The 8,833-nt window shown below is 41.3% G+C and overlaps 2 long non-coding RNA genes across 2 annotated transcripts in view; both read right to left on the reverse strand.

Annotated features, from left to right (window-relative positions):
* Positions 1 to 244, reverse strand: part of LOC309495768 — a 44,535-nt gene extending 44,291 nt beyond the window's left edge. The window contains exon 1 of the long non-coding RNA XR_014204818.1: positions 37 to 244. This is a non-coding gene — a long non-coding RNA (uncharacterized lncRNA). The remainder of the gene's footprint in view (positions 1 to 36) is intronic.
* A 762-nt stretch (positions 245 to 1,006) lies between these two features.
* Positions 1,007 to 2,094, reverse strand: LOC309495782. Its single transcript, XR_014204824.1, has 3 exons — positions 2,008 to 2,094; positions 1,703 to 1,912; positions 1,007 to 1,238 (listed from the first exon to the last, which is right to left on the reverse strand). It is a non-coding gene; the product is annotated as an uncharacterized lncRNA (long non-coding RNA).
* Between the last annotated feature and the right edge of the window lie 6,739 nt (positions 2,095 to 8,833).

The following is an 8,833-nucleotide window of genomic DNA, read 5'->3' on the forward strand; positions in this document are numbered from 1 at the left end:
TTCAGGTGACTTCCTTGAAGTGACCATCACATTTACCTTTCAATAAGGGTCTCATAAAAATGCCCTTAATGAAGGACCAATCACTTACTTTGGTTTGGAATGACCCACATTTGGTTTGTCATTTTACATCACATAACATATATTCAACAAATTGTCTAATTGTTACTTTTGCTGATGTATTCAATGTATGTGTATTCTGTAAGATGTTGGAAGAAAAGTTTGCAACATTTGTTTTTATGAAGATGTATGTGTTATATCCTTAGTAAGAAGGAATGAAAGGCTTTAAATATAGGAATTAAATATAGAATTCTTTAATGAACAATAGAAGTAGCAAAATAGAACAGCGCGACAACTGACGACAACAAAAAAGGGTTAAATATTTCATGTCATTTTTATTGACACGTACATATTTAATTAAGCAAAACTGAGTGTCAGATAACTTAACAGATATTGCTACGCTGACTGCTCCACAGACTAGCTACAAATCTTGCACCCTTTGTTTGGACATTTAACTTTTCGCGGCTTTTTGAAAAAATACTCCAATGCCCTATCATAAGGGAAGGCCTCAGGACAGGGTCCATTGATTGTGATCCTCAAACACGCAGCCAGGTGTTCTCCTTGCAACTGATTTCTGAGGTCTGTTTTCACCTAAGGACAGAGCAAAAAAAAAAAAAAAAAAAAATTCCACAAAATGCAGTAAAATAAATAAAATGAAGAATTATTTGTTGTGCTTGTCAAATTGAAGTTCTTGCCCTGTTCATTGTTGAAAAATCGCGTTCACAGTTTACACTGGAAACTGGAATTACAAGTGCAATGCCTGCAAGAAGGCTCAGGCAGGGGTAGAGGTTGGCCCACTCATCAATCTCACTCGCCAGCAGTCTTAGGATCTCCTCCTGGTCTTTGTTCTTGAAACAACATTTGGTTTACCATCATGGCATTAGTGTGTTGTGTTGGTGTTGTGAACCATAGTTTAATTTAGTAATCATTTTAATACACCCACCTTGAATGCCCCAGTGAGAACATGATTCTTGAAAGAGAACCACTCCTGCAGTACCTAATTTTCCTGTTCAGGCCAAAATTTCCTGCCAAGAGTCTGCAGCTGAGAGATCTTTATTATATCATCTTCTGGAGTAGCTCTACCAAGCGGTCCCAAAACACTGAAGGCCCCAAGGATGTCCAGATCATGGAACCGTCTGTCCAGGTGTGTTTCCAGGCCAGTGATGTAAGGGGTGGATGACCTACAATGAACAGACCATCAACATCTTTTTAGGAAGAGCCTACACCCACCTTAACTACAGTCATTAAAGGATTAGTTCACCTCAAAATGAAAATTTCCTAAACATTTACTCACCCCAATGCCATCCAGATATCCATGTCTTTCTTTCCTCAGTGGAAGAGAAATTACGTTTTTTTAAGAAAACATTTCTGGATGTTTCTCCACAGAATGGGCTTAAATGGCAACCAAATTGTAAAAGTCCAAATCGATGCAGTTTCAAAGGGTCATCCAGAAATGTTTTCCTACAAAAACGTAATTTCTCTTCCACTCATATCTGGGTGGCATTGGGGTGAGTAAATGTTTAGGAAATTTTCATTTTGAGGTGAACTAATCCTTTAAGGGCCAGGCCATAGAGTCTGTTCAGGAGTACAAATAACATTTTCTTAGAAGAGGAAAAGGAAAATTCATTAGTTTTAAGGCATTTACCTCTCGCTGGAATCTGGCCCACAGCTCCTCCCTCGACACTTCGTGGACATCTTGCCCTCTCCTTTTCCTCTCCTCCTCATGTTGTATGTTGAAGGCTCCAAGTCCTTGTGGATCATCGAGGTCCTGATGAAGGCGAGACAGGAATGATCCAGGCAGTGGAGTCAGTCCAGCCTCTTTGATGCTCCTGAGAGTCTGAATTGTGACAGGAACCTAAATTTAAAAAAAAATGAGTAGCTGCTGTTTAGTAGACCTGCAAACAACCCTCATTTCAATATATCAAATTAAACTGATTTAAAAAAAACTACCTGCTCCTTGATATGTAGAAAGTTGACATGTGCTTTTTGAAAGACTTTGGACAGGCATGCGAGGTGGGGTAAAACATCAGCTTGGAGTAGGGTGACCACCTGCTAATAAGCCCAAGGGGGGACAAGGGGTATGTTTCTGAGGGACAATGTGGGACACTGCCTGGCGCGGCGGTGCCCCCACCCGACGGGCAGACTCACTGATAGTGGTTTACCCATTTCTAGCACATACCACCTTACATGGTATAATAATAATGCCCTATTGCCCTAAACATGTGTAATTGCTGATCTATGCTCATGAATAGGCCAACCAATGTGTATTTTTTTTCTAAATAAAGATTCATTATATTTTGAACATTCAATGAATTGACAGATGCACTTCCACTTACGATTTACTTTAGCTATTTAATTTTATTTTTCATTACAATTTATTCACTTTAAATCAATTATAATATAAAATTATAGGATCAACAGGAATTGTAGTTGCTCAACACCACAGGAACAGTTTAAAAAAAAAAGTCTTAACTCACAACTCCAGAGGTTCACGGAACGAGAAGGTGGAGGAAGGATGGTGAACTTGCATGTGTTAGTAAAGGCAGGTGCAGGAAAAAAAAAGAACTATTCAGTGTTCTGGGGACAACTTTAGGACTTTGGGGACACCTTTATGACTCAAACCTTTTCACCAGCATCTGAATCAAATAAGGAAGAAAGATAAGAGACAGAATTAAAGCAACATTCATTTTTATGATAAGCTTCCAAATGGTTTTCCAGTATAGACAGAGGAGTGCAAACCCATCACCATCACAAGGTGACAACTATACAAAAAGGAACCAAGATACAATCCTATGCAAAACAATGACATATTTTGACCTAAAAGTCTACTGTTTCCTAAAAGTAACACATTTGCACCCCTGTAGACAGTCCACCAATGTTTAAAATCAATCAAACTTCATCTTAGACAAATGGGGTCTTAACTAGGTTTCTTACCTTCAGGTTTCTTCTTGAACTTGTATTTCTTGTTGGCGCGTACAGCATTGAGGAGAACCTTCTCTTTCACTACATAAGTGTAGAAGTCCTTGCAACTGAATGTGAAGTTGCTCTTCACCTGGACTTCTGACTTGATGAGGTTTACCGAACATCTGTTCCTTGTGTCCGTCCAGCATCCTGTCATCAGTGAAAAGACCCTCTCCACTGAAGCATTGGTGATTGGTACACTCAAGAGGAAAGAAGCTAATGCTGTCATGTTTGGTGTGTGTGTGTGTGTTTGAGTAAGGTGGCCCACTTCTCCACGACTGGAGCTCCAGACTGCACGATGGCCTGTTGGTGTGGGAGAACGACACAATACTCATCATATAGCGCATCCATGTCCAACTTCTTGCTAAGCTGCAGGACCTCTACAGCTTCACAGAGATCAGAGAAGTTGAATGGGCTCTTCTTTAGTGCCAGGCTAGCCACTTTCTTCTGGTAGTTGGAGTCTGAGAAGTCATAGCGCTGCTCCAGGTAGGTGAGAGAGGACTGGTAGAAGTTGCACATGTCCTCTCTGAGCACAGCTGCCTGTCTGTCTGGAAACTGCTGGAGGAGTACACCCGTCTGGGCCCCAAAGAAACCATCACTCTGTCGTTGCTGTAGCTTGGTTTTTAGGGTGAACATCATATCGTAGAGCTCACAGACAGTCCCATCTTCTCGCTCCAGCACCAGCACAGTGTCGTGGAAAATCTTCAGCGCATTGCTGAGGAAGGACAGGTAAACCTAAAAGAAGTAAGGAGAGTCAATGATCCTGTGTGCTGGCACTGTTTGCATTATCATCATTTTTCTAATCCCTGTTTCATGTAATAATATTTAGATGAAAAAAAAAAGTTGAGTGCAATTAAAATTAATTACCTGTAGATCAAGGGGGTTGCCCTCACCATCCTGGTCATCCTTGAACAGCCGCCATAGTGACTTTGGGCACTGGTCCTCTCCCAATGAGAGAAAGTAGGTCTTGATAGGAGCCCAGCAGTCGTGAAGCCTCTTCACTGCAGGCCACAAGCTCAGCCATCTTGTGGGCACATGTCTTATCAGGGACTGGTACTCTATCTCCACAAAGGTGTAAATTGACTTAAGTTCCTCAATGCGTTTGGCAGATGAGGAGAAGTGGCTAAAGGTCTTGTTGACGACATTTTCGATGTCGATATTTAGCCGATCTCCTGCGTATTTTGCACTGTTGTGAATGATGTGGGCCACACAGTTTTCCTTCAAAATGCAATTGTTGTTCTCTTTCAGTTTCTGGAAGACAGAGTTGTATCTCCCGTAATTCAGACTAGCATTGTCAGCTGAATACGCAGATATCATGTCTAGTCCCAGTCCGTTTTCCTCCAGCTTGGTGACTATCTGGTTGTGGATCGCAGCAGATGTTTCATCACTGTCATCATAGAAATCAAGGACCTTCGTCTGTACTCCCAAGTCTGGCGTCCAGTAACGCACTGACAGTGGGAAGAGCTTGGTGGTCCCATGATTGGAGGCATCTGAAGCCACTGAGAAGAATGGCGTGTGGGCTGTGGAGACACACACACAGATGGGATCATTGGGATGAACTTAAAAGAGATTCTCTAAAAACAGATTATTATAAAAATACAAGATACTGCTTTACTGTTTTGATCATTATTGATTTTATAGAAATATTATCTATAGAAATATTTATACATTTTCAAAAATTATAGTTGCTTTTGTTTGTTTAGTTTAAGAGATAACGAATAGTGAAATGTTGCTCACAATCATGTAAGGATACACAGAGCCTGGTTTCACGAAGGCACGGATGAGCAGCATTATGTTAGCTAACGTTAGCTACTGATGCAATTTCAGTGAACTGAAGGAAAAGTTGACTTTTGAACATACCAGTAGTAGAAGAAGATGATTAGCTAACTAACGTTAGACAAATAGCTAACACACAAGTCAAGTCATCTTCATTTATATAGCGCTTTTAACAATTTAGATTGTTTCAAAGCAGCTTTACAGAGATAAGAGTATAATTTACGGTAACAGAGATTGTTCTGGCTTTATAGCGGTTGTTTAATACACAACAATGTTACATCCATGGCATGAACATAACTTTAACTTTACCTTTGGTTGTTGCCTCTTGTTGCTCATTCAGTGGTCTTCTGAGGACTTTCAAGCAATCTTCGACAGAGGCAGGGGCAAGCACATCTGTGACAATGGCTTCTGCCTTCGTCCGACCACAGGCCATCCTCTTGGCAATGTCCGAGTCCGGATAAATCGTTGGGGCTAGCTTTGTGCCACAATCTCCTGCTCGATATGATGGCGTAGCGTGTTGGACAGTGTGATACACACTCGTCACCTCTGCAGCAGTCACTTTGTCAGCTAGAAAGTCGTTTTTAGGTCGGAGGAAAGCATCCATAGATTTGGATGTCTCTTTCTGTTGGACACGTTTCTTGTGAGTCTCCGTGAGTCTGTGTCGTTTGACATCGTATTCCCCTCCATGTCCGATTGAGAAGGACGTTTTACAAAGGTCGCAAAACGCCCTCTCGCTATCCCCCTCAACACATCTCAGCCACAAATATTCGTTTTCCCAGACTTTATTGTACGCACACCTTCTCTTTTTAATTGATGGCAGTGCCTCAGACTGACTCTCTTTCTCCATTTTTCGAGTTGGAATTGAAAGCGCGCGCGCATCTAAAAGTTACTTCCCAGTGTGTCTGTTATGCGCGTGCGTGCGCTGTCATGACAACAACCTAGTCAGCAGTTCAGTTGAGGGGAGGGTGTGGCTGTGGCAGCAGTAGCGTGCTGAACTGTCAAGTAATGTTCGTTTGGCTGCCTGGGGCTCGAGGATTTTTCAACCTAGAGGTCCACTTGGGGTTTTACGGATGAGCAAACATTGATTATGCGTGACACGGTCTCAATTTGCGGGACGCATGAATTGGGCTTCAAACGCTGTACGCGCACGCGCTACGCGGGACGGGTGGTCACCCTAGCTTGGAGGTAAACTGCTGCCACAAATCTGTATGTAGAACAGAATGTGTAAAGGCCCTTTGCCCCTGGACATCTTCTCACCTCTGCCTCCTCTGCCAATGCTCCAAGGACTGCGCTCAGGTTCCTCTGTAGGGTCTCGATGGCTTTGTGCTGAGAGAGCCAGTGTGTGTCCTTCACTTCCTGGAAATGTTGCAATTAAAGACTGATTATTGGTTATTAATTGACAGAAGATAACTACAATGGTATCAAATTACTATTACCTTTATTTTCAAATCACTGACACCCAGGGTGGTGGATGCTGCTTTGAGTGTTGCAGTACGATTTGCACTGTTTCTAAAATATAAATGAAGTTCTTGGAGGTGGTCCCTGAAAGTGGCCATGTACCTTACATCATTTGATGAGTCCTTGCAGGCAAGGGCCAATCTGTGGGCAGCACAAGCTACAGACACAATCTTTGGAAAACTGTCTTTAAGTTGCTTTGCAACTCCATTCACACGCCCTGAATATAAATAAAATAATTTTGCGAAAATCATGGGATACAAAAAATAAAACAATCTCACATGGGCATCAAATAATTACCTGTCATAACGGCTGCCCCGTCAGTCCCGAGTCCATATAGTTTTTCTGTTGGGAGGCCCTTCTTCAAGATAACATTCTTGACAGCTGCGACAATAGTGTCTGCTTTGCCATCAGCAATAGGGACCAAGTCCAGGAAGTGATTAAACACATGTCCCTCTTTATCTATGGATCTGAGAGAAAGCATAGGCAAGTAGAATTCACAGTTCATTAACAGCACCCAGAATTTATGGGATTTACATCAAACAAAATAAATGTTCCCATACCGGACATGCAAGTCAAGTTGCCTGCCGACTGACACATCTGTAGTCTCATCAACTTCCAGGCTAATTCCCTGTGATGATTTAATCTTGGTGAGAATTGGCTCCTCTATGACCTCTGCTAAGACCTCAAGCATGTCGTCAATAATACGATGAGACCTATAGTTATTCCTCCTGTCAATCTTGACATTGGGAAAAGGGAAAAAAGGACTGTAATTTTTATTTAATAATGTAAAGATTAAATGTAATCTTAAGTAATGCCTAGGTGACCTTTACCTTTAATTTCCTGAAGTAGTCGCACCCTAGAAGCTCAGCAAGGCTCAAAAGTTTTGGATAGTTTGTGTGGTGGGCTAGTTCATTTTTTACGAGCCAGTAAAGGCACTTGAACCCACCAATGACTGCCTCATGCTCCAAAACAATCATGGGCTCAAATGAGTCTATGACTGAGATGCCTGTGACAAAATTATTATAAAACTATTTGAAAAGTAAAAGTTTATACTTGTTTTTGAAATTGGAACCTACCAGAGGCAAGAGATGCCTGGCATCTGATACTGTCCTGGTGGTGCTCCGTAGTGATGTGACGTTCCAAGTAATCTTTTCTGTATATAACGGCTCCAACCTCAACAAAAGCCCTATTTGCGCGGCCTTTGTTGGGCGCAGGCTTGTGTTGTCTGCATAGTCGACAAAACATTCCTAAAAAAACAACAACAAAACACAGCAGTCAAAGAATTAAAAATTTATAAAATAATGAAATAAAAAGATTATTTTTTATTATTGTTTCATGATTACACAAATTATGCAGATATTAAATTTACCATGCTGTGTGACGTACAGCCAACTCTTAAATTGAGGCATCTTTAGCCACTCTGGATCAAATCCAGTGCCTCTGTGCTTGCTGCTTGTGCTTGCTGTCCTGTCTACAAGTCATAGAGAAATAGAAATGGGACTGCTTTTCCTGAAAAATCTGCTTTTCTGACCTGCCCTGCTTCTATACCTCCCTGTGTTTGCTGTTAACCTCGCCTGTTGCTTCAGCCCTACCTGGCTCACCCACAGCAGCAGCATGTTGGCTGCAGACCTCCTCTCCTACATCTCTCTCTACAGCTAACGTTCCCTGCGCCTCTCTTGCTGCTTCAGCAGCGCTGATTGAAGCCTGGAAATATTCAAAATAAATTAACCGAATAGCTTATCACAAAGGTCGGAATAATGTGTTTCTCTGCTTTGCTGTTACCTCTGGTCCAGACTGTATTTGCTCCTCTGGACGAGCCTTTTTAAATCGTTTAAAATATTTTTCAATATTCATCTGGATTGAGGGAGCAAACAGTCGGCGTTATGATTAAATACTTAAACATTAACGTTATCTAGTACGGGCAGTTGATATTAACTAGCAGCTTACAGCGTGTTAACATTATGTATACATGCTGTAACTGTTATTCTCATGTAAATATAGCTAATTATTAGCTAGGCTCCTTAATGCTTGCTAATGCATTTCCATTACCCTTCAAATCGCGCAAATTGAAAATAAGCTCCATGGAAACACATCAATTTTGCAAAAAAACTCCCATTTATTGCAAAAAAGGTTTTACGCTCGCGTGAGGTGGAAATATTTAGCAAAACTGCAATGGAAACAGCTTTTGCGCATTTACAGTCAACTGACTTAGAAAGCGCGGTGTGTTTGAACAGATTACAAGACTTCTTTATTAAATTCATAAAAGACAAAATAATTACAGGAATACTGGATTCTAAACCTTAAAGAAATGCCACAATCAAGACCTCGCAGCAGAAATGAGCGAGAAAACACCTCATATGTGCCGCTCACAGTATAAGGGTCTTTCCTTGCCATTAATTAACACGCTTAGGCCTACGTCTCTTTACATTAATAATAATAATAATAATAATAATAATGTCTAGTGCGGTGGCTGTGATATATATATAAACCTACCAGCGTCCGTTGCCATGATTTTTGGAATGACTGATCGCGAGAGGGAAAAAATTACGTTTTAGTCGCATAACATTGGTTAAGAAACGGC

The sequence above is a fragment of the Leuciscus leuciscus genome (assembly GCF_965113295.1).
Source record: "Leuciscus leuciscus genome assembly, chromosome: 3".
NCBI lineage: Eukaryota > Metazoa > Chordata > Actinopteri > Cypriniformes > Leuciscidae > Leuciscus > Leuciscus leuciscus.